Here is a 25597-nt window from a genome sequence, read left to right on the forward strand (position 1 = left end):
GAAAAGGCTAAACCACATGCCTGGGCACTATTGATCGGAGCTGTGATTAAGAGTCTGCCCATCAGGTGCATTCCTGAGGAGTGGTTGTCAGAACAGAGTGAGGAGAGGGGACCTGCATGACCACAGGTGCTCAGTTTGATGGGGTGGATCTTGGCCTGGCAACACATTCTGGTGGACACAGGTTTCTGATTCTCCAGATTGCTGTTGCCATTGTAATGTCTTCTCCATTCACAGAAAATGCTAGGGGAGTTGAGGGATTGAAACTTTGAATTGCCGGACTCTATTCATGTGGTCTTTCTCTCCATTTTGAATCTTCCTATTCCATGATGATAAACACCTTTCTGCTGGAATCAGCCATCATGTCCATTCTCATATCCAACTGGCTCAATCACAGACCATGTGCAAGTAGCATGTCAGCCTTAGTTAGGTAAAATCCATTCCCCTGGGCTATGAACGAACTGCCACTGATGATATCATGAGGTTTCTTCATCGGCTCACTGGGAAAGCTTGGAAAAGTGACTTTCTTAGCATCTTTGGGCTGCTATAACAAAAATGATTTATACTGGGCAGCTTGTAAACAATAGAAATTTATTTCTCAGAATTCTGGAGGCTGTGGATTCCAAGCACAAGTTGCTGGCAGATTTGGTATATGGTGATAGCTCACATTCTGGGTCATAGATAGTTCTCTTGCTGTGTCTTTACGTTGTAGAAGTAGCCAGGGAGCTCTGTGGGGTCTCTTCATAAGGCACTTATCCAATTCAACAGTGTTCTGTCCTCAGGACCCAAACACCAGAAAACACCCTACCTTGTAATACAATCACATTGGTTTTTAAGATTTCAATATATGAATTTTGCGGGGGGACCAACAATCATACCATAGCAGTAACTTCCTGACAGCTAATTATTGAGAACCTTCCTCTCAGCAATGGCCCTTAGATTAACATTCACTTGGGAGGCCATTGTTTTCAATGTTGGCCCATTTTGAAAAGTCCAATCATAGTGCTACCCAAAATACTTTTAACTGTGTCTCCAGCCTTTCACTTTTGTTTTTTTCTAAAGTCTGGTATTTGTTAGAACCAGGAGTCGATATCATTGAATTAGCTATCTCTCTTTCCAAAGTGATCATCAGATATAATCCTCGAATTTTACCTACCGTTGTGACTCCCCTTCTCCCAAAGCCCCCTTGGGTATAAAAGTGATGTGACATTAGTCTAGTGTATTTCTCCCACAAACCACAGGCATAGATTTGGTCACAATTCCAGAAATAATTCATAAACATAAGGAAACACCTGAATTAATCTGCATTTTAGAGTTTTCATGGTCATTTGTTTGTTTGTTTGTTTTTTTGTTTGCTTGTCATTTTCATTCCCAGGCACGTGAGGAATGAATATTTCATTCTTGGTAAAATTTTTTCTGTGTTTCTACATCTCTTCTTTACATGGAAAATGAAGATATGGAGGAATCTATACCCTAATGATTCATGCAGTGTGGCTCTGTGTTAAAAGGCATTAGGACATACATTGACTTGTTTCACTCTTGGTCAGTCTTGCTAAATAACAACTTGTTAAATTGTTCCTATTTTCTCCAAGTTTCTTCAGCATCAATTGTCTATAAAATATGAGAAATGATTACATAAATAATGTCTAAAAATTTGAACATATCATGTATGCATTTCTAAAGTGTAATTTTGTCCTCTGATTTGCCAAAAAGGCCCGAGTAACCACTCAGTCAATATTTTAGAGACATTGCAACTCTTGATAACCAAATGCTAGAGAGATTTTAAATATGCTACTAAATAAATCTGACCAAACTTCAGAATTGCCCCTCCATGAGATAATGACATACTTCCTCTAAGATTCGGCTGATAGTGTCCATTATACAGCATTTGAAGAACAGTGGTATAATCCATGAATATATTTATTAGCCATTCAGTCTATTCTGTGCTTGTTTATTAGCAGTTTAATTTAGTTGTTATTTTCTCTATAAATCACAAGACCTATGACATATGTTATGAGGGTCTCAAGTAGATTTCACCATAAAATTAAAAAAAACAACACACACACAACATAATATATAGATGATGTATTACAGAATTGTACACTTGAAACCTGCGTAACTTTACTGTGTAACTTTACAATTGTCACCCCAATAAACTATTTTTCAAAAAATCCACATGATTAACATCTCATTCCTGGAACTTATAGCATGATGATGGACATAGAGATAATGGAATTTCTGTAGGCTCTAAGAATCTAATTTTTTTGCAGTGTGAAAAATATCTCCATTTATACCCTTTGGACCTCCACTTAGACAACATATTTTCAAGTTAGCACAGGATTTGGTGGGTTATTTATAAACAAAGATTATAAAGAAAAGGTCTCAAGCTAGATAAGGTACTATATTTGTTCTTGGACACACGATTTTGATGGGGAATAACGAGAGTCTGATTAATCTATTTAATTCATAAAATAATTACATTACTCATAAAAAATAATAACCCATTTAATTCATAAAATAATTATATTACTCATCAAAAAATAATATGCATATGTACTCACGTCTTCCTATATATGATTGTGTTTATGAAATTTGGATGTAACCATTTTTATTAAGTTTGTTTGATGTACAAAATTATCATGATTGTTACTGGTAGTACTGCTATATATGGATAACATTAGATGTTTTCATAAATGATGTAAATTTTATTCTTTTTATTCAAATATTAAAACATTTTTTTATGTTTTTGTGTCTCCTTATGAATGGATCCTAAGTATTGTTTTGTGCCATAAGTTTAGTGAAATCTGTCTATCTGTATGTGTGGATATATAAATACTGTATTAGTCAGATTTTACACAATAATTGTTTGTAAGGACCACTCAAAAACTTAGTGGGTAAAAACCTAAAAATTCAGTTTGATATTCAATAATGCTTATGTTGACCATGTTGCATGATCCAGACACTGGTCAGTGGTGTGGTTCTTCTACTGGTACATGAATTGGTCTCTGCTATGAATTGTTTCCTTTGGGACCAAGACTGAAGGTGTGAACTCAAGGAACATCATTCTCAGGGCAAAATGCGGGATGAACAAAATCCCCAAAACAAATGTCACAAGCAAGTTTAAGTCCAATTGTTTCTAACACAATTACATAAACTTTTGATTTATCCTTAGGTCTTTGTGATACTTCAGGTTTCTAAAAACCATTACTGTCTTTGATTTTTAACATATTTCATCCTGCCATTTACAAATAATTATATTTTTTCAATACTTGCAATCTTAAAGTAAGTTAATTTTGTGTTAATTTGAAAATAAAGTTGAATGTGTTTTCAACACATGGATTTAAATAGAGACTCTTAAATGGAAATGGAAAAGAAAAGACCCATTTAACTGAGGTAAATGTTCTCTAGAACAGAGAATCTTAGACCTTATATATACTGCCTTATCACTTGTCAAAATGAATCTCTCAAAAGTGGATGTAAAGTGGAATCTGCTGTTTTGTGTTTGTAATAAGCTCCAGGGATGTCAGTGTAGCTCTGGCTCCAAGGAAAATTTTGAACAGTGAGATATTTTCATATAGGAGACACAGAATTCTCCACCCATATTTAAGTTTTCATTTTTTAATTAAAAAAGTCTTTCATTCTTTCTCAAATTATTTTTGTAGATGCAGAACATTTCCCTCATTTCTCCCTATTTTCTCAAACATTTAACAAAGATTTTTTGTTTTGAATCCAACTTGATGATGAAGGTTGAAAGCACATTCAAGTGAATTGTAACTGGCAAAATTCTGAAAGATGTAAAAAGAATGACCATCCAGGCTGTCTGCTGTCAGTTCCCCATCATCACTCTCACTTGTGAAAGGAAATTTAGCAGAACTGTTTGCCCTCTATGATTTCTCATAGAGTTGCTCAGTGAGGGGCTCTCACTAAGATTTGGAAGTCAGATGAGGAGGATTCAGTACTATCCATCAGGTTTCGCAGGCAGAGAGGAGGACTGGAGAATCACTGGTGAGCTGAGAGCATCAAGCCTCCAATCGAGGGCTTCTCCCACAGGTCTGGGACCACATGGTTAGACAGCCTCTGTCTACAACAGCTTATGTTCTCTGATTTCCAGGGGAGCACCAGGGAATTCCATATTTCCACTGTCTGCTTCCCGTTATTAATTCACTTGGCCTTTGAAACAATGTACTTTAGAAATTAATTCTCTATATTAAGCAATTTCTGCTTCGAATACATACAGTGGCTTCTCTTTCACTTGATGAACTATGACTGATACCATAGTGCAGACAGCTCATGTGTGATGATCTCTGTTCTTTATGAAATCAGGAGAGGCATTGTATGTGCCACTGAGGCTGAGGAGAGAAAAAGAGAGTTAGGGTGCAGAGGAGCCGCTCTGGATACTTCTACCAAAACCTCCAGTCACCATCAAAGAGTGGCTGCTTCTGAGAAATGCTCTCAGCCGATGGAGGCCCAAGAGGAACAGCTGGGGCGCCCTGCTCTCAGCTGTCTGCTTCGTGGTTTATGTTCAGGCTCATAACACTGTGAGAGGCCAACTACTACCCTGTTGACAGTAATAATTTGCCACATCTTCAGGCTGCAGGCTGCTGATGGTGAGAGTGAAATCTGTCCCAGATCCTTGGCCACTGAACCTCGAAGGGACACCGGTTTGCAAAGTGGACGCCTTATAGATCAGGAGCTTAGGAGCTGCCCCTGGTTTCTGCTGAAACCAGGTTAACCAACTGCTAATGCCCTGACTGGCCCGGCAAGTGATGGTGACTGTGTCTCCCAGTGATGCCGACACAGAGGATGGAGACTGGGTCATCTGGATATCACATCTGGCTCCTGAGAAGGGAAACATGAAAGCAAACATCCATGCTCTTAATGATGTTAGCAGTCTTATAACTATCCTGCAGTCTAAGTGGCACTGACCACACGGGCAGAGTAAATCCCCGGCTTCCCTTCCTTACCTGGGAGCCACAGCAGCAGGAGGCTGAGGAGCTGAGTCGGGACCCTCATGTCCACGCTACGTCCTGCCCGGACTGATTCCTGCACAGGGTGTGACCACACTATTAATGTGTCCAGGGCTGTGGGTTGCACCCCAGTAACATGCAAATAAGCAGGGTTGGGGCAGGTTGGGCCCAGCTGCAGGGCTGACTGGTCTCAATACCACGGGGCAGTCCTGTCTACCAGGTGCCCCAGCCCCCAGGGCAGCACACATTTGCCTGCAAGGAATGTGTTTCTCCTCAGCAGTCACGGAATCATTCTGCCGTCCTATGAGTATAGGATGTTGCTCTATTCAAATTTCATGACATGCTTCTCTTGCTATTTCTCCATCTAAATCTGGTCTGTAAGTATGACACAACCCTAGTACTTGCAAGAAATTTGGCCAACTCTTTGCATTGGTACCTGTGCACACTGTTGAGGACAGAGAGACTTCCTTTTGGGTGGAATTCTTAAAATCTTTGGTATGGTAAAGTAACACTATTGGCAGCCAGAGATGCAATGAGGTGTAAGAATAAACAATTGAAAAAAATGCCAGTGTCATGATTTGTAAGGAAGTCCACAGTGATTGAGTATCTGTCGTTGCTAAGCTGTCATCTCTCGCTTAGTGACCTGTCCTTTTCCATTACCAAGGTCTCTGACACACCACTTGCATCTAGGCCAGGCACTGTCAGGGAATTTTCTCCTCTACGTCTGGAATGTGTCAGCCAATTTTCCTCTCTGCAGGCCTTTCCTGTGCCCACACAACATGTTCCCTGAGCTCATTGGGTTACTACTTGTGCCGAGCTTCCTTCTTAACCCAACTATTGTCTTCAGAAGCTGAAGCGTCCCTAGAGTAACTGCGTTTGTATAACCATGAAACTACTGTGTTCCCTAGACCTGCATATTCCTCCATCACCAAATTTTTTCCAGTTTTTAAGAAAATTCAGTGGCTGGATGCAGGGCCTTGGGTACAAGCATAGTGATTAGAAAACCACACAGGTAGTGAGGGTGGAAGTCTTGCACAGCGTATTAGAGCCCACACAGTATGGAAAAAACATCCATGTGTGATAGAGGGGGAATCCAGCATGGAACGGGGTGAGGTGAGGTGGGGTGGGGTGAGGACTGGTGTCCCCACATGGCAGCGGTGGTACTATTGGACCAGTACATGTGTTAAGACCAGAGCAAGAAGAGGACATTCACCTAGGCAGTGCCACTTGGCATAGGTGCCAGAGCTCAGGGAGGGTGGGAATGGTGCCCACGCCTTGGTGCAAAGCTGGCAATGGCCTGTCAAGGGTATCAGAACCAGGACACTGTATGTGGGTGGGTGTATGGGGGAAGTTATATGCTAGGGGATTGTAGTTGGTAGTAACAGCAGGAGATTGGTTTCATTCAAGAGGATTGATGATTATATAAGTTAAACTATAAAGAGTAATTAGAGACAAAATTCTCATTTTTGGAGAAAGGAGTTATAGATAAAGAAAGGAAATTCCTAGGATAAACTGGTTTGGGGTTGAAATTAGAGTTATATGTAGCTTAGATAAGAAAGTGTGTGTTAATACATAAATAGATGATGATGAATAGGTACCGTGTTTCCCTGAGAATACGACCTACCCGGAAAATGAGCATTTGCATGATTTTTAATAAGACATCCCCTGAACATAAGTCTGAATGCATCTTTTGGTGCAAAACTTAATATAAGACCCAGTCTTATTTTCAGGGAAACACAGTTTAGGGCTTATTTTCAGAGGATGTCTTATTAAAAATCATGCTAGGGCTTATTTTCCTGTTAGGTCTTATTTTCGGGGAAACACAGTAGAAAAATAAATAGATTTCCCCTAGCCTAGTAGCAATCACACCTATGCCCCAAGAAGCACCCAGAGTGCCCAGATCTTAGTTTCTAAATACTATTTTCCACTGAAAGAAAGCAGTAGTTGTTGGGGACAAGCCTCATTCCAGGTCTAGTATACAGAAAATGCAAAATAACTGGACAATTTGGGCCAGAAATTAAGAAGTGCTCAAGAATCATGAAGTGAAGAGAAGCCATTTGGAATGGGAGTATCATTTGCCAAATGTGGGGAATTTTGAATATCAAAATCAATAATTACGGCAACTCATTGAAGGAAATATAAATCCATGATTTTACACTGACAATTTGATGAAGAATACAATATTCATCAAGGATGAATCTTATTAATGTCAATGGACAAAAGAGCACCTGTGAAGCAGAGATATTGAATGACATAAGGACAGAGATCAACAGTAACACTACAATAGTAGGGGACTTCAACACATGTCTGACAACAAGGAACAGACCTTCCAGACAGAAAATCAATATGAAAACAATGGCCTTAAATGACACATTGGACCACTTAGATTTAATCGATATTTTCAGAGCATTTCACCCCAATGCTGCAGAATACATGTTCTTCTCAAGCGCACATGGAACATTTTCCAAGATAGACATGTTAGGCCATTTTACCATTATGAAATGTCCATCTTTGTCTCTTGATGTCTTTTTCACCCTGAAGTCCTTTTCATCTGATATCAGTATGGCTACACCTGATATTCTCTGGATACCATTTGCTTGGAGTGTCAAATTCCACCCTTTCACTTTGAATCTATGCTTGTCCTTGTAGCTGAGATGCATCTCTTGGAGACAGCACATGGTTGGGTTTAGTTTTTTGATCCAACTGCTACTCTGTGCCTTTTTATTGGTGAGTTCAGTCCATTTACATTTAGGGTGATAATTGATATGTGAGGATTTCCTATCATTCTATCTTTAGTTTTCTGGTAAGACTGTGTCTCCCTTATTTATTTGCCTTTTTATTGTTGTCTATTATTTCTGTGTGGTGGTATTCTACGATGTTTCCATCTGTTTCTTTTTTTATTACAGTATATATTTCAGTTTGGAATTTTGTTTGTGTGATTACCATTAAGTTTATGTAAAAGAAAGTTTAATATTCAGAATATTCCATTTTCTTCAGCATGCTTACTTTTTCGATTCTCATATTCGGTTCAGGCCTTTACTCTACCCCTTTTTATGTTTTGGTTGCCACAAATTGTCCCTGTTGCTGGTGGTCGAATAGCTTCCTGTAATATTTCTTGTAGTGCAGGTCATTTGTTAGAAAATTCCCTCAGCTTCTGTATGTCTGGGAAGGTCTTTAGTCCTCCTTCATATCTAAAGGATATCTTTGCTGGATATATTATTCTTGGCTTATAATTTCTCTCTTTCAATAGTTTGGATATTTGGTTTCACTCCCTCCTGGCTTGTAGAGTTTCTGCTGAAAAATCTGATGATAATTTAATGGGCTTTCCTTTGTAGGATACCGTCTTCTTTTCCCTGGCTTCCTTGAGGATTCTTTCTTTGTCATTGTATTTTGACAGCTTCAATACAGTGTGCCTTGTTGAAGGCCTGTTGGGGTTGAGGTAGTAAGGTATTCTATTTGCTTCTTGGATTTGAGGATCCAGTTCTTTCCATAAGTAAGAGAAGTTCTCATCGACTATTTGTTTGAATATACTCTCTGTTTCCTTCTCTCTTTCTTCTCCTTCTGGTATGCCCATTGTTCTTATATTGTTCTTTCTGATGGAGTCAGAAAGTTCTTGTAGAGTTCTTTCTTTTCTTTTAAGTCTCGAGTCTTTTTCTTGTTCCATCTGTGTCATTTCCAGGTTTCTATCTTGGAAGTCACTGATTCTTTCCTCCATCTGGTCAACTCTACTACCTAAGCTGGCTATTTCATTCTTCATTTCTTCTATTGATTTCTTAATCTCCAGAAATTCTATTTGGTTCTTTTTAAAAATTTCAATCTCTTTGGTAAAATGTTCATGTTCTTCTTTAATTGTGTTCTGAATTCATTAAACTGCCTTTCTGTGTTTTCTTGCATCTCATTGAGTATTTTCAGAACTGCAATGTTGAATTCTCTGTCATTTAATTGACATATTTCCATATCTTTAAGTTCATTTTTCTGGAGTCTTTTACTTTCTTTCTGAGCTGTCTTGTTGCCTTGGTTATTCATGGCAATTACTGATTTATTATTTCTCTTCCTAGACATCTATGGAAGTGGGTTCTGCAACAGGTTTGTAGGAAGAGGTCTCTCTTTTGTTTTCTAGTAGGTGTTGGTAGAATGTTTTATTGGCTCTCTGACTGCACCCTTTTTTTCTCTCTCACACTGTAGTTGTGGTGCGGGGCGGCCTGCAGGGTCTCTGGCCCCGCTCCCCACATAAGAACGCAGGACATGGTGAGGCCAAAAAGGAACACCTACGGAGCCACAGATAGGAAAGTCACACCACTATAGTCTCACTGGAGGCTGGATCCACACTATCTGCAACCCTCACTCTTCCACTTGTAGGCTCAGCCACCATCTTCTTGCTAGCCCCAATTTTTTCTGCTAGAGTAGCCACAGCCGTCATATAAGTGGCCAATGGCTCACTGGTTACAGCTGACGGCCACCTAGCCACAGCTGATGGCCATCTGATCACAGTTGGTGGCCATTTACTACCTGAGCCAGCACCTTTCTATGTGAGGCCAAGAGCCTGGAAACTGCTTTCTATGATTGTGTCCCCACAGTAGTGTTATGTTTTCTCTGCAAATTCCCGCTTCTCACACAATGGAGGGGATTTCCTGGAAGGAAAGCTTCTCCTCTGTTAACAGTTCGCCTAGGTCATAGAGCCCTGCGACTGTGTGGGGATGCGGAGAGCTTTTGAAGTTCCAAAGCTCTTCCTGCACCAGATTCAGAGCTCTTGTATTTCAGCAGTTGTGTTCACTCCTGTAGGGATCCACCCACATAGGTGGGGACACGGGTGGGGTGAGTTGTGAGAGGTGGCCCAGAGCAATGGCGGTGACCACCACCACAGTGGTCCTGCTTCCACCGCTCTCTCCCCTTTGCTGGAACTAGGTGGGCTGCGAATCTGTGTCTGTGGACCACAGTACTCAGAATTGCAAATATTCTGTCCTTTTGATCTGACACTGCTACTGTTCCACTTCTAGCACTGAGCAGGTGGGGGCGGGGCAACTTTTAGATGGTAGTGAGGGGTGGCTAGTCTCAGTGCCTAAGCCTTCCGTTCTCAGCTGGGCAGTGAGGGCTCAAACCACCGTTTTCAGCCTGCTTCCCTCAGTCTTTGCTCCGAGGTCTCTGCTGTGAACGTTGGGTTCAGCTGTGTTATTTGCTGTCCACTCAGCCCTGTGGGCCATAAGTGGAGCCCTAGCAGTCCGAGTTCTTCCCTCTCCTAACCTGCGGTAGTTTCGGGATGCAGTGAGCTGGGAGCACTGAGCTAGGTCTGCGTCCTGCGCCCGCGCGGCTCTGTCTCTGCACTTCTCCCTTCCTTCCTTCCCTACTCGCGTCATTAGCCCACTTTTAGGTGAATTCACTAATCGGCCTGTTCGTCTTGCCTGTCTGCTGTGCCTGTCTCCTTTGTGGAGTTTAATTATTCCGTTCGTTGTAAATTCTAGGGCAGATTTCCAGAGGCTCACCTCATGCCACCATTTTGATCCCTAGACTTTCAAAACAATGTATTTTAGTCATTAATTCCCTATATTATGAAATTCCTGCTTCTCTTTGCTTTTATGAATTCTTACTGATACAGTAGCCCAGACACACTCATGTGTGATGATCTCAGTTCTTTATGAAATCAGGAGAGGTGTTGTATGTACCACTGAGGCTGAGGAGAGACAGACAGTTAGGGTGCAGAGGAGTCCACGTCTCTCAATCCACTTCTGTCCACTTCTACCAAAACCTCCAGTCATCCTCAAAGACTGGGGGTGCTTCTGAGAAATGTTCTCAGCAGATGCAGACCCAAGAGGAGCGGCTGGGGTGGCCTGCTCTCAGCTGTCTGCTTCGTGGTTTATGTTCAGGCTCATAACACTGTGGGAGGGTAACTACTACCCTGTTCACAGTAATATGTTGCCACATCTTCAGGCTGCAGGCTGCTGATGGTGAGAGTGAAATCTGTCCCAGATCCTTGGCCACTGAACCTCGAAGGGACACCGGTTTGCAAACTGTTTGCGTTATAGATCAGGAGCTTAGGAGCTGCCCCTGGTTTCTGCTGATACCAGGCTAACCAACTGCTAATGCCCTGACTGGCCCGGCAAGTGATGGTGACTGTGTCTCCCAGTGATGCCGACACAGAGGATGGAGACTGGGTCATCTGGATATCACATCTGGCTCCTGAGAAGGGAAACATGAAAGCAAACATCCGTACTCTTAATGATGTTAGCAGTCTTATAACTACCCTGCAGTCTAAGTGGCACTGACCACACGGGCAGAGTAAATCCCCGGCTTCCCTTCCTTACCTGGGAGCCACAGCAGCAGGAGGCTGAGGAGCTGAGTCTGGACCCTCATGGCCACGCTACGTCCTGCCCAGACTGATCCCTGCACAGGCTGTGACCACACTATTAATGTGTCCAGGGCTGTGGGTTGCACCCCAGTAACATGCAAATAAGCAGGGTTGGGGCAGGTTGGGCCCAGCTGCAGGGCTGACTGGTCTCAATGACATGGGACAGTCATGTCTACCAGGTGCCCCAGCCCCACAGGGCAGCACACATTTGCCTGCAAGAAATATGTTTCTCCTTGGCAGTCACAAGAAAATGTACTTTTATAGATCACTACATAAAAAAAAATTTGGTGTATATACACTGGAATGGTATTTTGCCATACAAAGATGAAATAATACCATTTGTGACAACATGCAGGGACCTTGAGATTGTAATACTTAGAGAAATAAGTCAGACAGAAAAAGTCAAGAGCAATATCATATCAGTGATATGTGGGATATAAAACTGAAAACAACAAAAGAACAAGACAAACAAATGAAGAAACAAAAACTCATAGACACAGACAATAATTTAGTTGTTATTAGAGGGTTAGCTGGGATGAGCGGTGGTAACTAAGGGTAATGGGGATCAAATATATGGTGATGAAAAGAAAACTGACTCTAGGTGGTGAACACACAATGGGATTTATAGATGATGTAATACAGAATTGTACACCTGAAACCTATGTAACTTTACTAACAATTGTCACCCCAATAAAATTTAATTTAAAATAAAGAATTATTCTACCATCCTATGAGTTTAGAGTTCTTGCTCTGTTCAAATTTCAGGACATGCTTCTCTTGCTATTTCTCCATTTAAAACTGGGTCTTTTGAGGATGAAATAACCCTAGGACTTGGACGAAATTATGCCAACTCTTTGCATTGGTCCTTGTGCACCCTATTGAAGATAGGGAGACTTCCTTTGGGGTTATATTCTTAAACTGTTGGTATGGTAAATTAATACTATTGGCAACCAGAGATGAAATGAGGTATAATACTAAACAACTTCCAAAAATGTGAGTGTCATGATTTGTAGGGAAGTGCCCAGTGACTGAGTATCTGAAATTGCTAACCTGTCATCTCTAGCTTAGTGGTCTGTCCCTTTACATTTCCAAGGGCTCTGACACACCACTTGCATCTAGGACAGCCATGGTCAGGCATTTTTCTCCTCCACAAATGAAACGTGTCAGCCACGTTTCCTCTCTGCAGGTCTTTCCCCACGCTACATGTTCCCTGAGCTCCTTGGTTACTACATGTGCCTTGTTTCCTTCTTAATCCAAACTATTCTCTACAGAAGCTGAAGGCTTCCCTATGCTAAGTGTGTATGTATAACGCTGAAACTACTGTGTTCCCCAAACCTGCATATTTATCCATCACCAAAGCTTTTCCAGTTTCTAAGAGAACATAGCTCTCCGTGGCTGTATGCAGGGCTTTGGGTCCAAGCACAGTCATGAGAAAACCACCCAGGAAGATGGGGGTTGGAGTCTTGCACAGGGTATCAGAGCCCACGCAGTATGGAAAAAGCATCCATGTGTGAAAGAGGGAGAACACAGCATGGAGCAAGAGAGGGGTGAGGACTGGTGTCCCCACATAGCACTGGTTATACTATTGGACCAGTGCATGTTTTACAGCCAGTGCAAGACGAGGACATTCACCTAGGCAGGGGCACTAAGTGTAGGTGTCAGAGCCCAGGCATGGCGGGGAGGGCACCCATGCAGGTGTGCAGAGTTGGCAGTGTCCTGACAAGTGTATCAGAGCCAGAACAGTGTATGTTGGTTGATACATGAGAGAAGTTATGTGCAAGGGGATGTAGTTGGCTGTAGCAGCAGGAGATTGGTTTCATACAGAAGGGTTGATGATCACATTAGTCAAAGTATTAAGGATACTTGGAGACAAAATTCTCACTGTTGGAGAAAGGAGTATCAGATAAGGAAAAGGAATTTCATAGGGAAAACTGCTTTGGGATTGAAATTGGAGTTATCAGGGTTATATACAGATTAGATATGAAAGTATGTGTTAATATATAAACAGATGATGGATAATTATATAAATAAATAGATTTTTCCTCACCAGGTACCAATGACACCCACATCCTTAGAAGCGCCCACAGCGCCCAGGTTGCTTTCTAAGTACTACTCTTTACTAGGACAAAGCAATAGATCTAGGAAAAATGCATTATCACATGTCTAGAATAAAGAAAATACAAAATAACTTTGGATATTTGAGCCAGAAATTAAGAATTGCTCAAGAATGATCAGGTGTAGAGAAGCCATTTGGAATGGGACTATCATTTCAAATCTAGGGGATATTAGGAATCAAAATAAATTATGATGGTAACTCGCTGAAGGAAATAAGAACCCATGATTTTATACTGGCACTTGGATGAGGTATAGGACATTCATAAAGTATTAAGGACTTTTCCAAAAAAGTCTTATTAATCTCAAAGGGCAAAAGAGCAGCTGTGAATGGAGTATTTAGCACCCTACTATAATGGAGTTCTGTCAGTTTCTCTCTTTAGTTCTGTTAGTAGTTGCTTTTATATAGTTATTTTCATATTAGTGGCGATATTCCCTGGCTTTACCTTACATTTCCATGACTATTTTGTAACTACCTATTTATACTTCTTAGTCCCTTCACCTTTCTCACCCTGCCCCCCAAACATTCTCCCATCTATGACTCCAAAAATTTAGTACCAATCTGACCCCACACATAGTTATTACAAAATTACTGACTATATTTTTTATGCTATATCCTCATGACTACTTTATAACAACCAGTTTGTACTTCTTAAACCCTTCAACTATTTCACCAGCCCCCCCACTAGGGTAGCGTATTCTCTTTTTTTAAAACCACCAATTGTTTTATTATCAATCCATTTCTGAGGCCTTGGTTGGGCTTTTATAGCCACTTTTCCTTATACCACTTGGTCAAATACCTCTTTGGACCATGATCGAGGTTGGACTGCCGCTGGTTTCTTTAAGGGCTGCATTCCTGCAGAAGTGTCAGCATGTGATTTTCCCTACTTTCCAGAGAGTCAGGTTTAAAATGCCCTGGGATCTTAATAGCTAAAGCAGCATGTAAAAGCATATCATCCAAAAACTCCTGAATATGTGGACTATTTTTTATATCCTTTGGAACCAAGGAAGCCATGTTGGCTCCACAACATTCAAAAATCCTACGCTACTCCAAAAGATTATCTACTATCAGTATAAAGGTTGGCAGCATTTTGTTTGGCTTAAGTACAAGCCCAGATGAGAGCATATAATTCAGCCTGTTGGGCTGAAGTAGCTAAAGGTAAAGATACATGAGTTACATCAAAGGCTGTAGATAATGAATGTTCAGCACAATATTTGCCATTTTCATTTTTCAAAATAAGAACCATCACGAAACCATGAGAAATCAGCATTCCCCAGAGGAGTTCCTTACAGAAAATCATGAGGGGTCAGGAGTTGATCCATGAATGTTAGGCAGTTTTGAGGGGTTCATAGATATTGAAAGGATGAAAAATAAATGGGTTAAGGTTGTAGCAACATGAAAGAGTAACGCGAGGAACAGTTAACAAAAGGATTTATTACAATGTGAGGCAACTGACTGAAAAAATGTTGGGTGTGATGAGAATTCAGTAGGGCTTTTACTGGGTAGAATACAAAGATGGTTAAAAGAAATTCCACACACAAAAACCTCAGTGGCTTTAAGCAAAAGCAGAGCAGGGCAGTAATGGCTGTAAGACAAGGGAGTACCCTGATGCCCCAGGACCCAGTTCCTGTCTATAATACTCTATGGGTTATGGTTTTCCACATGTTTTTGATTGAGAACAGAGAGGGTGACTTTTCCTTTTCATATACACAAAGGAAAAATAAAAGAATCTATTAAATGGGATGCTACCAAACAGGTGGGTTTATTGAACTGTCCTTTAAGATTTTAAAGGCTATGCTGCCCTGTTCTTCCCACACAATTGGGTTGGGGTTGTTGTGCTTTAGTGGAATGCACTGTTTTTGCCATAAGAGTGAGAATTGTATCCAATTCTGACAATAATCCACTGAGATAACAGCTCAGCTGATGCTTAGTTTTGGGTTTTGGGAAACTTGGGAGACCATCAAGATTTCTGGATTTTGGTGAGGCCCTCGTTCAAATATCAGATGTCCTAAATGTCAATTCTGGATTTGGGTAAATCGCAACTATTCTTGGAGACTTTGTGTTTTTTAAGCCCAAAACATTTGGCAGGCGGATGCTGTCTTCCTGTGAGAAGAGCAAGAAGCAAGTCATCCACATGTTGCAGCAAAGTAGAACTCCTAGGAAAATGTGTACCATCTAGATTAGCCTTCAGGATTTGTGAGAAACTAAAAGTGCTCTCAGTAAGACTCTCAGGCGTTAGTGTCCAGGTAACTTGTTTTCCTTCCCACAGGAAGGCAAAAAGGTGTTGACTAGCTTCCTTAGCTGGAATACTGAAGAATGTATTGTATAAATCAATTACAGTAGGAAATTTACTTTCAGTTGGGATGGATGCTAGTAGCATGTGAGGGTTACAAATAATAATAGGATTGTGAAAGATAACAAGCTGTTTATTGCTCAGAAGTCCCGGACAATCTCAACTCCCATCCCTTGGGTTTTCTCACAGGAAATTTGGGAGTGTTATAGGGTCTAGTGCAAGGGTATGAGGCCCTGAGGTTTGGGATCTACGTGAGCTTTATACCTGGAGAGACCTCTCATGCGATATTGATTATGGTAAGGGGGCTTAAGGAATTATTTGAATCTTGATGGGGGTACACTGTGGATTATGCCAATATCAGCTGAAGATTATGCCCAGAAAGAGAATGACAGGTGAGCCAATAGGGACAAATAAACCATGCTCCCAGATTCAAATATAGTGTCATCAGAAATGGAGCAAACAAAATATGCGAGAAGTTCCTTTAATTTACCTGATTGGCTATTTTGATGGATGCTGTCGAATTCTCCCCTTTTGAGAGACTGAAACTCCAGCCATGATACTTTTCTAAGAAGTCTCAGGTTAATAAAAGAAGAGGGACAGAGGAAGTATGGAGAAAAGGGTGAGTAATTCTAAACGAGCATACAGAAAAAGAACAGTTTCAGAGACAGGAACCAGTTGAGGTCCATTTGAGACCCCCACTATTGGAACTGTTTTTGTGTACTCCGAGGCAGGGGCTGCTATATAGCACTGGGGTTGAGCACCAAGACTGTACCTTTGGTATCAATAAGGACAGAGAGAAATCTCTCCCAATTTGGAGAAAAGTTTCTCTGAGCCAATTAATAAAGAAGGTTGGGAAGAACCACTGTTGTTCTTCAGAACACTGCCTTTTGGAATTAGGACATTGGAAAGACTGGTCAGAATCCTGAGGGTGTGTGAAGTGCTTAATATTGTGACAATTTTTTTTCCAATCTCCTGGCACTTTTCAATAATAATAGAAACTGGGTTTTTGGTTTTGTATGTGGACCTTCTTTAGCCAGACTTGAAAGTTACAAATTTTAGCAGTCTTAATTCGAAGTGACTCCTCTTGGGTATGAACAAACTGATTTTTCACATTAACTAAATCTGGAGTAGACATAGTTTCCTGTTTCATTTTGATCCTTTGGACTGTAATGGAAAGGTTTCTGTTCAGCCTATTAGTAAACCATAGAGTTAAAGGCTGCCTAAGTGAAATTAAAATCTTATAGAAGACACAAATGTTTGTTAAAAAATATCTGAAGTCAATTATAATAATCACGAAAATGTTCATCAGGTTTTTCTTTTATTCTAACTTAAATTTAGTGCCAACCAACAGACTTAGGAAATGCTATGGTAACTGCTCAGAGAAGGTGTCTAGTGAGTCTCAGGATTTTGCTAAAAAATTTGAGGTTTGTTTGGATCATTGGAAGCCTGAACTTTAAAGGGGTCGGTACTGATAGATTCAGAGGAGGATGGCACCAAGGACAGAGCCAGAGACCAGGGAACCAAGGGTGGAGGGCAAGATGCCACCTGAGGTGAGGAAACCGAGGCTTCAGAAACAATCTTACCTTTCTTTAAATCATTGTTTGGCAATGTTTGAAAGTATAAAAATCCCAATAGAAATAGGAACTCAACTCAGTTTTGCCCATTTCAGAGCCATGATCTCCCAATTTGGTTTAAAGATAAGTGAGATTGGGGATCTCAAACGTTCCTCATAACGGCCATTGGTATTGTAAATGACTTTTGGTCAAATCAGTGCATTTAGTTAGAAAATAGCATGAGGAATAACCGCAGTTTCTACAAACATTTTGTTCAGGGTCCCTGTGTGTACCTGAGGGAGGAGAACCTGAAATATTTAGATAACTGAAATCCTATTTTTAGAGATTTTTTTCCCAGAGCAAAGACCCAAAAGCCTAAACTACTCAGACAACTTAACCAGCTTACGTGGGTTAAATAGCTCAAATAGCTCAAAAGCTTAAAGGACCAGAACAGTTTGGAACTAAATCACTCATTCTCACCTAGAATACGTTTATATCAAGGGGGCTGAGCTGAAGGCAGAAGCAGCAGTGTCAGAGAAACAACCCAGTCATGACGTCATCAGGCCAGAGACTGAATAGTGCAGCTCTGGTATACAACCCGCTCATGGGAGGAGCAGGACGAAAGATGAACAACGGTGTTTCAGTGAGACAGTCCAGTCTAGATATGAACTGAAGGATAGCCAATTTCATAGGAATAGTCCGGTTCCAAGGGAGTCCAGTCACAGGCTAGCCAATCTTACAGTCAAGTCCAGTACTCAGAGACAAACAGGGTGTTTATCAGAAAAGTAAAATTTAGCAGAAAAATCTGTTCAAAGCCTCTGAACAGATTGGATAAAGTCACAAGAGCTTCAAAACAAAAAGAGAGTGGGAGTTCAAATCCAGGAGGAAACTTACCCTTAGAACTCCTGGGCCAGTGAGATAAACAGCAAGCTCAAAAGCTCTGTGGGTGCCACACCTGTTTGCTCACCATGCCTGGTGTTCTCGGGGGTCTTCTCTGGACCCTTGTACAGGCCACCAAAGATGTTGGCCTTAAACAAAAAGTCAGCTAGATATTTCTCCAACAAATTGTTCATTTGGGAAAAAGAGACAATTGCGATCTGGAACGTGCATCCAGGGAGAGATACATGCAAAAGAAAGAATAAAAAGTTCCTTTAGAGAAGGACAGAGGACATTAGGGACAGTTGTTATAATTAGAGATCTTCCTGTGGGACTTGGAGATGGACATAGGCATGACTCCTCCTTTAAGGCCTCTCAATACAATCTTGATTGACAACTTCTTTTTTTTTCGTTTGTTTCCCCTTTCTTCTGCCTCCCCGCAACTCCAGTTCAAGCTGTTGTTTCTCAGTCTAGTTGTAGGACAGAACTCCCTGGCCCATGCAGGTATTAAGAGCCTGTGCTCCCCCCAGCTGAGGCAGTCGATCGCCAACCATCGGTCAGCCACTCACAGCAGCTCATGGCAGCTCTTGCCATGCTGCCAGCAGCTCATGGCAGTACATGGTAGCCCACGGCAGCACACAGCAGCTCACGATGGCTGCTGGCCACTCACACTGGCCACCAGCCGCTCATGGCAGCACACAGCAGATCATGCCAACCTCTGGCTGCTTCTCACTGCAACCCAGCTCCAGGGAGAGCTGTTGTTCACAATCTTAGCTGTAGAGGGCGCAGCTCACTGTCACATGTGGAAATCAAACCGGCGACCTCAGCATTAGGAGCACAGCGCTCCAACCACCTGAGCCAACAGGCCGGCCCGACTGATGACTTCTTTATTAATTTTCTAACACATTTAAACTATTGTCTAAATTATAAGGGTGACAAAAATAACCCCAGCAATCTCTTTATATATTTTAAAGAAAAAGAAAGAAAATAAAATTATTTAACATACATACATGTGTTCCTGACTCAAGCAATTATTGTGAAGCAGCTTCCTTAGTATTTTTCATCCTATGTATTCCCTCAGGTCTTTCTGTATAGGAGGTTCTGAAAAGGCTAAACCACATGCCTTGGCACTGTTGATAGGAGATGTGATTAACACTCTGCCCATTAATGCATTCCTCAAGAGTGGTTGTCACACATTCTGGCTTCACATCTGGAGATGTCCACAGCTCTCAGCTCCAGGACCAGCTTCGATCAAAATGTCCATTGCTCATGAAATTCTGTGCAAGCTCAGCTTAGAGAGTGACCAGTCTACACCCCTAAGTGCATGCAGATCAGTCAAAGTGTACACCAACTTTTATGCTGAGTGGGATATTTTGAACACTGAAATGGCCATCAAGACTAAAGGTGAAGATGAGGTCACCATCATCAACATATGACCAGCCGCAGCAATGAACATAGACAGGATATCACCTCCACCTACCAGAAAAGGACCAAAAAGGAAATTGCATCAGCACTGAAGTCAGCCTTGTCCGGCCACCTGGAGATGGTGATTTGGGGACTTTTGAAAACACCTGTTCAGTATGAGGCTTCTGAGCTGAAAGCCTCCTCCATGAAGGGGCTGGGGACTGATGAGGACTCCCTCATGGAGATCATCTGCTCAAGGAACAACCAGGAGCTGTAGGAAATTAACAGTCTACAGGAAATGTACAAGACTAATCTGGACTGTTTTTGACCCATCTGGTGACTTTCACAAGCTGACGGTTGTCCTTGCCAAAGGGAAGAAGAACGGAAGGTGGCTCTGTCATTGATTATGAACTGACAGACCCAAGAATGCTTGGGATCTCTATGATGATGGAGCGAAGAGGAAAGGAACTGATGTTTCCAAGTGGATCAGCATCATGAATGAGCAGAGGGTGTGTGGCCTCCAGAAAGTATTTGAAAGGTGCAAGAGCTACAGCCCTTATGATCAAGAAGGAGGTCAAAGGAGACCTGGTCCAGTGTATTCAGAACAAGCCCCTGTATTTTGCTGACTCCATCTAGGAACGTAGCAAGGGCAATTACCAGAGAGCGCTGTCAAGCCCGTGTGTGGCAGCTGCCTGAAACCTCAGATAGCATGAGCATCCACAAGTAGTGTTCTGATGCTTCCAGTTTGATGGCCATTGAAAATCAGCTTGAGACTAACAGCCCCCATGTGCCCATCCCCGTGAGGATGATATTAAATTAAAATTGTCCAACCCCCACCCCCACCAAACTTATTTATGTAAGCATTGCCTGGCTTTCCTGGCTAGTCTCTTTTTAGGCAAAGAAATGACCAATACAAGTGCAAAAAAAAAAAAGTGGTTGTCAGAACAGATTGAGGGGAGGGGACATGCATGACCACAGGTGCTCAGTTTGCTGGTGTGGGTCCTGGCCAGACAACACATTCTGATGGACACAGCTTTCTGATTCTCCAGATTGCTGTTGCCATGGCAATAGGTTTTCTGATCACAAAAAACACAAGGGAATTTGAAGGATTAAAACTTCGAGTTGCCAGAGCCTATTCATGTGGCCTTTCTCTCCATTTGTAATCTTCCTATTCCATGATAATAAACACCTTTGTGCTGGTTTCAGCCATCATGTCTTTTCGCATGTCCCACTGAGTCAATCACTTAACATGTGCAAGTAGCATGTCAGCCTTAGTTAGATGAAATCCATACCCCTGGGCTATGCATGAACTGCCATTGCTGATGTCACGATGTCTGTTCATTAGGCTCATAGGGAAAGTATGGAAAAGTGACTTTCTCAGCACATTTGGGCTGTTATAGCAAAAATACCTTGTATGTACTAGGCAGCTTGTAAACAACAGAAATGTATTTCTCACAATTCTAGAGGCTGTGGATTCTCATTCAATTTGCTGGAAGATTTGATGTCTGGTGATGGCTCACATTCTGGTTCATAGATAGTTTTCTCGTTGTGCCTCACGTGGTAGAAGCAGCCAGGGAGGTCTGTGGGTCTCTTTAATAAGGCACTGATCCCTTCACTAGTGTTCCACCCTCACAATCTAATCACCTACAAAATGTCCTACCTTGTAATATAATCACATTGCTGTTTAGGATTTTACCATATGAAATTTGGGGTGGACAAATAATCAGACTGTAGCAGTAAATGACTGACATGTAATTATTAAGAACTTTCTGCTCAGCAATGGCCTTAGATTGACATTCACTTGGGAAGCCATTGTTCTCAATCTTGGCCCGTTTAGAAAGGTCCCATCAGAGCGCTCCCACAAATACTCATAACTATTTCTCCAACCTTTCAGCCTTGTTTTTTGTAAAAGTTGGGTAATTTGTTAAAACCAGGCGTGTGTATCATTGAATTAGCTATCTCTCCTTCCAACGTGATCATCAGATATAACCCTTGAATTTTACCTACCGTGGTGACTCCCCTTCTCCCAAAGCCCCTTGGGTATAAAAGTTATGTGACATCAGTGTAGTGTAATTTTCTGACAAACCTCAGGCATAAATTTGTTCCCATTTCCAAAAATAAGTCATAAACATAGCGAATCACCTGAATCAATCTGCAATTTAAAGCTTTCTATTTGTTTGTTTTTCATTCTCAGGCACCTGACTTGTGAATATTTCATACTTGGTAAACGTTTTTCTATGTTTCCATGTCTCTTCTTTACCTGGAAAACGAAGACATGGAGGAATCTATACCCTAATGGTTCATGCAGTGTGCCTCTGTGTTAAAAGTCATTAGGACATGGGTTGATTTGTTTCACTCTTGCTCAGTTTTGGCTCAATAACAACGTGTTAAACTGTTTCCATTTTCTCCAAGTTTCTTCATTATTAATTATCAATAAAATATGTGAAATGATTACCTGGAAAAAATCTAAAAATTTTGACATATTGAGTATGCATTTGTAAAGTGTAATGTTGTCCTCTGATTTGCCAAAAATGCAAGAGTAGCCACTCAGTCAATATTTTAGAGATATTGCAACTGTTTGTTTTTTTTTGAAAACTTAGGAAAAATAATTTATTCTTTTTTTCCTTTAACATTTTTTTCATTAGTTTCAGGTGCACAAACATTTATCATTTATCATTTATATCCCTCACACAGTGACAACCCCCTTCCTCCATCCACTACCCCTCTGACATTGCACACAGCCATTAAGTTTCTACTGTCTGTATTCCTAATGCTGTACTCGGTTTCTTGTAAGCATATATATATATATGCATATATTATTATATATGCCTGTAAGCATATATATATACATATATATATATATATATGTATATATATATAATTGTAGTTGACATTCATTATTGTTCAGCTTCAACTTCAGGTGTACAGTGCAGTGATCAGGCATCTACATCATCCCTGAGGTGGTCTCTCTAATGAGACAAGTGTCCATTGGATACCCTACAAATTCTTTACAACATTATTGATTACATTCCCCAAATTGACTTTCATATACCCCTGCCAATCTTGTGGTTACTGACTGTGCTTTCTAATCCCCTCATCTTCCCCCTCATCCCCACCCTCCCATCCAGCAACCCTCAGTTTTTTCTCTATGTCTCTGAGACTGTTTCTGATTACTTCATTCATTTACTCTTTTCTTTAGATTCCACATATAAGTGAGATCATATGGTATTTGTCTTTCTCTGTCTGACTTATTTTACTTAACATAATGTTCTCTAGGTCCATCCATATTGTTGCAAATGGTAAGATTTCATTCGTCTTTATGGCTGCATAAGAGATATTACAACTCTTGATAAACAAATGCTAGAGAGACTTTAAAATCTACTATTAAATAAATCTGACCAACTTTTATGCTTACCGTTCCATGAGATTCTGATATAGTTCCTCTAAAACTAGGCTGATATTTTCTCTTCGACACTATTTGAAGACCAGTGGTATTATCCATGAATTAATTTTTTAGCTATTCAGTCTATTCTGTGCTTGTTGCTAGCAGTTTAATTTAGTTGTTATTTTCTCTATAAATCACAGGACCCATGACCTATGACATGAGTGTCTCAATAGATTTCACCATAAATTAAAAAAAAACCACAGACATGATATACAGATGATGTATTACAGAATTGTACATTTAAACCTATGTACTTTACTACCAATTGTCACCACAATAAACTTTATTTAAAAAAAAATCACATAAGTAATATCTCATACCCGGAACTCAAAGCATGATTGTGGATATAGAGATAATGAGGCTTCCATAGATTGTAAGAATTTAATTATTTGCAGTAGGAAAAATATATCTCCATTTATACCCTTTGGATCTCCACTTAGAAAACATATTTTCAAGTGAGCACAGCAGTTGTTGGGTGATTTAAAAACAAAGATTATAAAGAAAATGCCTCACCAGATAAGGTACTATATTTGGTTCTGGTCACAAAATTTTGACGGGGAGTAACGGGAGTCAGATTAACCCACTTAATTCATAAAATAATTACATGAATCATTAGAAAAAATATATCTACATGTACATATCACATATACATGTGCATATGTACTCACATCTTCCTTTATATAAGCAACCAGGGATGTCGGTGATTCTCTGGCTCCAGGATGATTTAGAAAAGCAAGAGATTTTCATATAGAAGAGACAGATGGTCCACCCACATTTAAGTTCTGATATTTTTTAATTAAAAAAGGCTTGCATTGCATTACGTTGTTTGTACACCTGAACCTAATAATAATAAAAAAGGCTTTCATTCTTTGTCAAATTATTTCTATATTTGCAAAACATTTCCCTCATTTTTTTTGTATTTTTCAATCATTTAGCAAAGATTTCTTGTTATGAATCCAGACTTGATGATGATGGTTGAAAGCACATCGGAGTGAATTGTAACAGGCACAATTCTGAGAGATGCAAAAAGAATGACCATCCAGGCTGTCTGCTATCAGTTCCCCATCATCACTCTCCTTTGTGGAAGCACATTTCTGAGAACCCCTTTGCCCTCTATGATTTCCCATAGACTTACTCAGTGAGGGACCCTCCCTGACATGCGGAAGTCAGACGAGGAGGATTCAGTACTATCCATCAGGTCCTGCAGGCAGAGAGGAGGACTGGAGAATCACTGGTGAGCTGAGAGCATCAGCACCCCCACTCCTGGGCTTCTCCCACAGGTCTGGGGACCACGTGGTTAGACGGCCTCTGACTCAAATGGCATATATACTCTGGTTTGTGGACGAACACCAGTGAATACTCCATTTCCACTATCTGCTTTTCCTGTTATAGATTGCCTAAGCAATTGAAACCATGTACTTTAGACATTGATTCCCTACATTAAACAATTCCTGCGTGGAATAACTAGAATAGCTTCTCTTTTACGTTATGAACTCTGACTGATACCATAGCCCAGAGCTCATGCGTGATGATTGTAGTTCTTTATGAAATCAGGAGAGGCGTGGTATGTGCCACTGAGGTCGAGGAGAGACAGAGAGTTAGGGTACAGAGGAGCTTCCCTGGACACTTCTACCCAAACCTCCAGTCATCATCAAAGAGGGGTGCAGCTGAGAAGTGCTCTCAGCTGATGGAGGCCCAAGAGGAGCAGCTGGGGCGGCCTGCTCTCAGCTGTCTGCTTCGTGGTTTATGTTCAGGCTCCTAACACTGTGAGAGGGTAACTCTGATACTGTAGACAGTAATAAGTTGCCACATCTTCAGGCTGCAGGCTGCTGATGGTGAGAGTGAAATCTGTGCCAGATCCTTGGCCACTGAACCTCGAAGGGACACCGGTTTCTAAATTGGATGCCCCATAGATGAGGCGCTTAGGAGCTGTCCCCGGTTTCTGCTGATACCAGGCTAAGTAACTGCTAATGCCCTGACTGGCCCGGCAAGTGATGGTGACTGTGTCTCCCAGTGACGCCGACACAGAGGATGGAGACTGGGTCATCTGGATATCACATCTGGCTCCTGAGAAGGGAAACATGAAAGCAAACATCCGTACTCTTAATGATGTTAGCAGCCTTATAACTCCCCTGCAGTCTACGTGGCACTGACCACACGGGCAGAGTAAATCCCCAGTTGTCCTTCCTTACCTGGGAGCCACAGCAGCAGGAGGCTGAGGAGCTGAGTCGGGACCCTCATGTCCACGCTACGTCCTGCCCGGACTGATTCCTGCACAGGGTGTGACCACACTATTAATGTGTCCAGGGCTGTGGGTTGCACCCCAGTAACATGCAAATAAGCAGGGTTGGGGCAGGTTGGGCCCAGCTGCAGGGCTGACTGGTCTCAATACCACGGGGCAGTCATGTCTACCAGGTGCCCCAGCCCCACAGGGCAGCACACATTTGCCTGCAAGGAATGCGTTTTTCCTTCACACTCACAGAACCATTCTATTGTCCTGAGTATAGTGTTCTTGCTCTGTTCAAGCTTCAGGTCATGCTTCTCTTGCTATTTCCCCATCTAAAACTGGATGTTTGGAGTATGACACAACCCTATTACTTGCAAGA

At 41.3% G+C, this 25597-nt stretch overlaps 1 pseudogene and 2 gene segments (V, D, J or C); 1 reads left to right on the forward strand and 2 right to left on the reverse strand.

The window, feature by feature from the left end:
- Positions 1-2067: 2067 nt before the first annotated feature.
- Positions 2068-24241, reverse strand: LOC308505913 (immunoglobulin kappa variable 1-12-like). The segment is given in 3 exons: positions 24127-24241; positions 4962-5040; positions 2068-4836 (listed from the first exon to the last, which is right to left on the reverse strand).
- LOC308505757 (annexin A2-like) lies at positions 19399-20182 on the forward strand (annotated as a pseudogene). Its single transcript has one exon. The product of its transcript is annotated as an annexin A2-like (transcript).
- Positions 24242-24741: 500 nt separating the features above from the next.
- LOC308505758 (immunoglobulin kappa variable 1D-13-like) lies at positions 24742-25232 on the reverse strand. The segment is given in 2 exons: positions 25184-25232; positions 24742-25058 (listed from the first exon to the last, which is right to left on the reverse strand).
- Positions 25233-25597: the final 365 nt, after the last annotated feature.

This window comes from Rhinolophus hipposideros (genome assembly GCF_964194185.1).
Source record: "Rhinolophus hipposideros genome assembly, chromosome: 12".
Lineage (NCBI taxonomy): Eukaryota > Metazoa > Chordata > Mammalia > Chiroptera > Rhinolophidae > Rhinolophus > Rhinolophus hipposideros.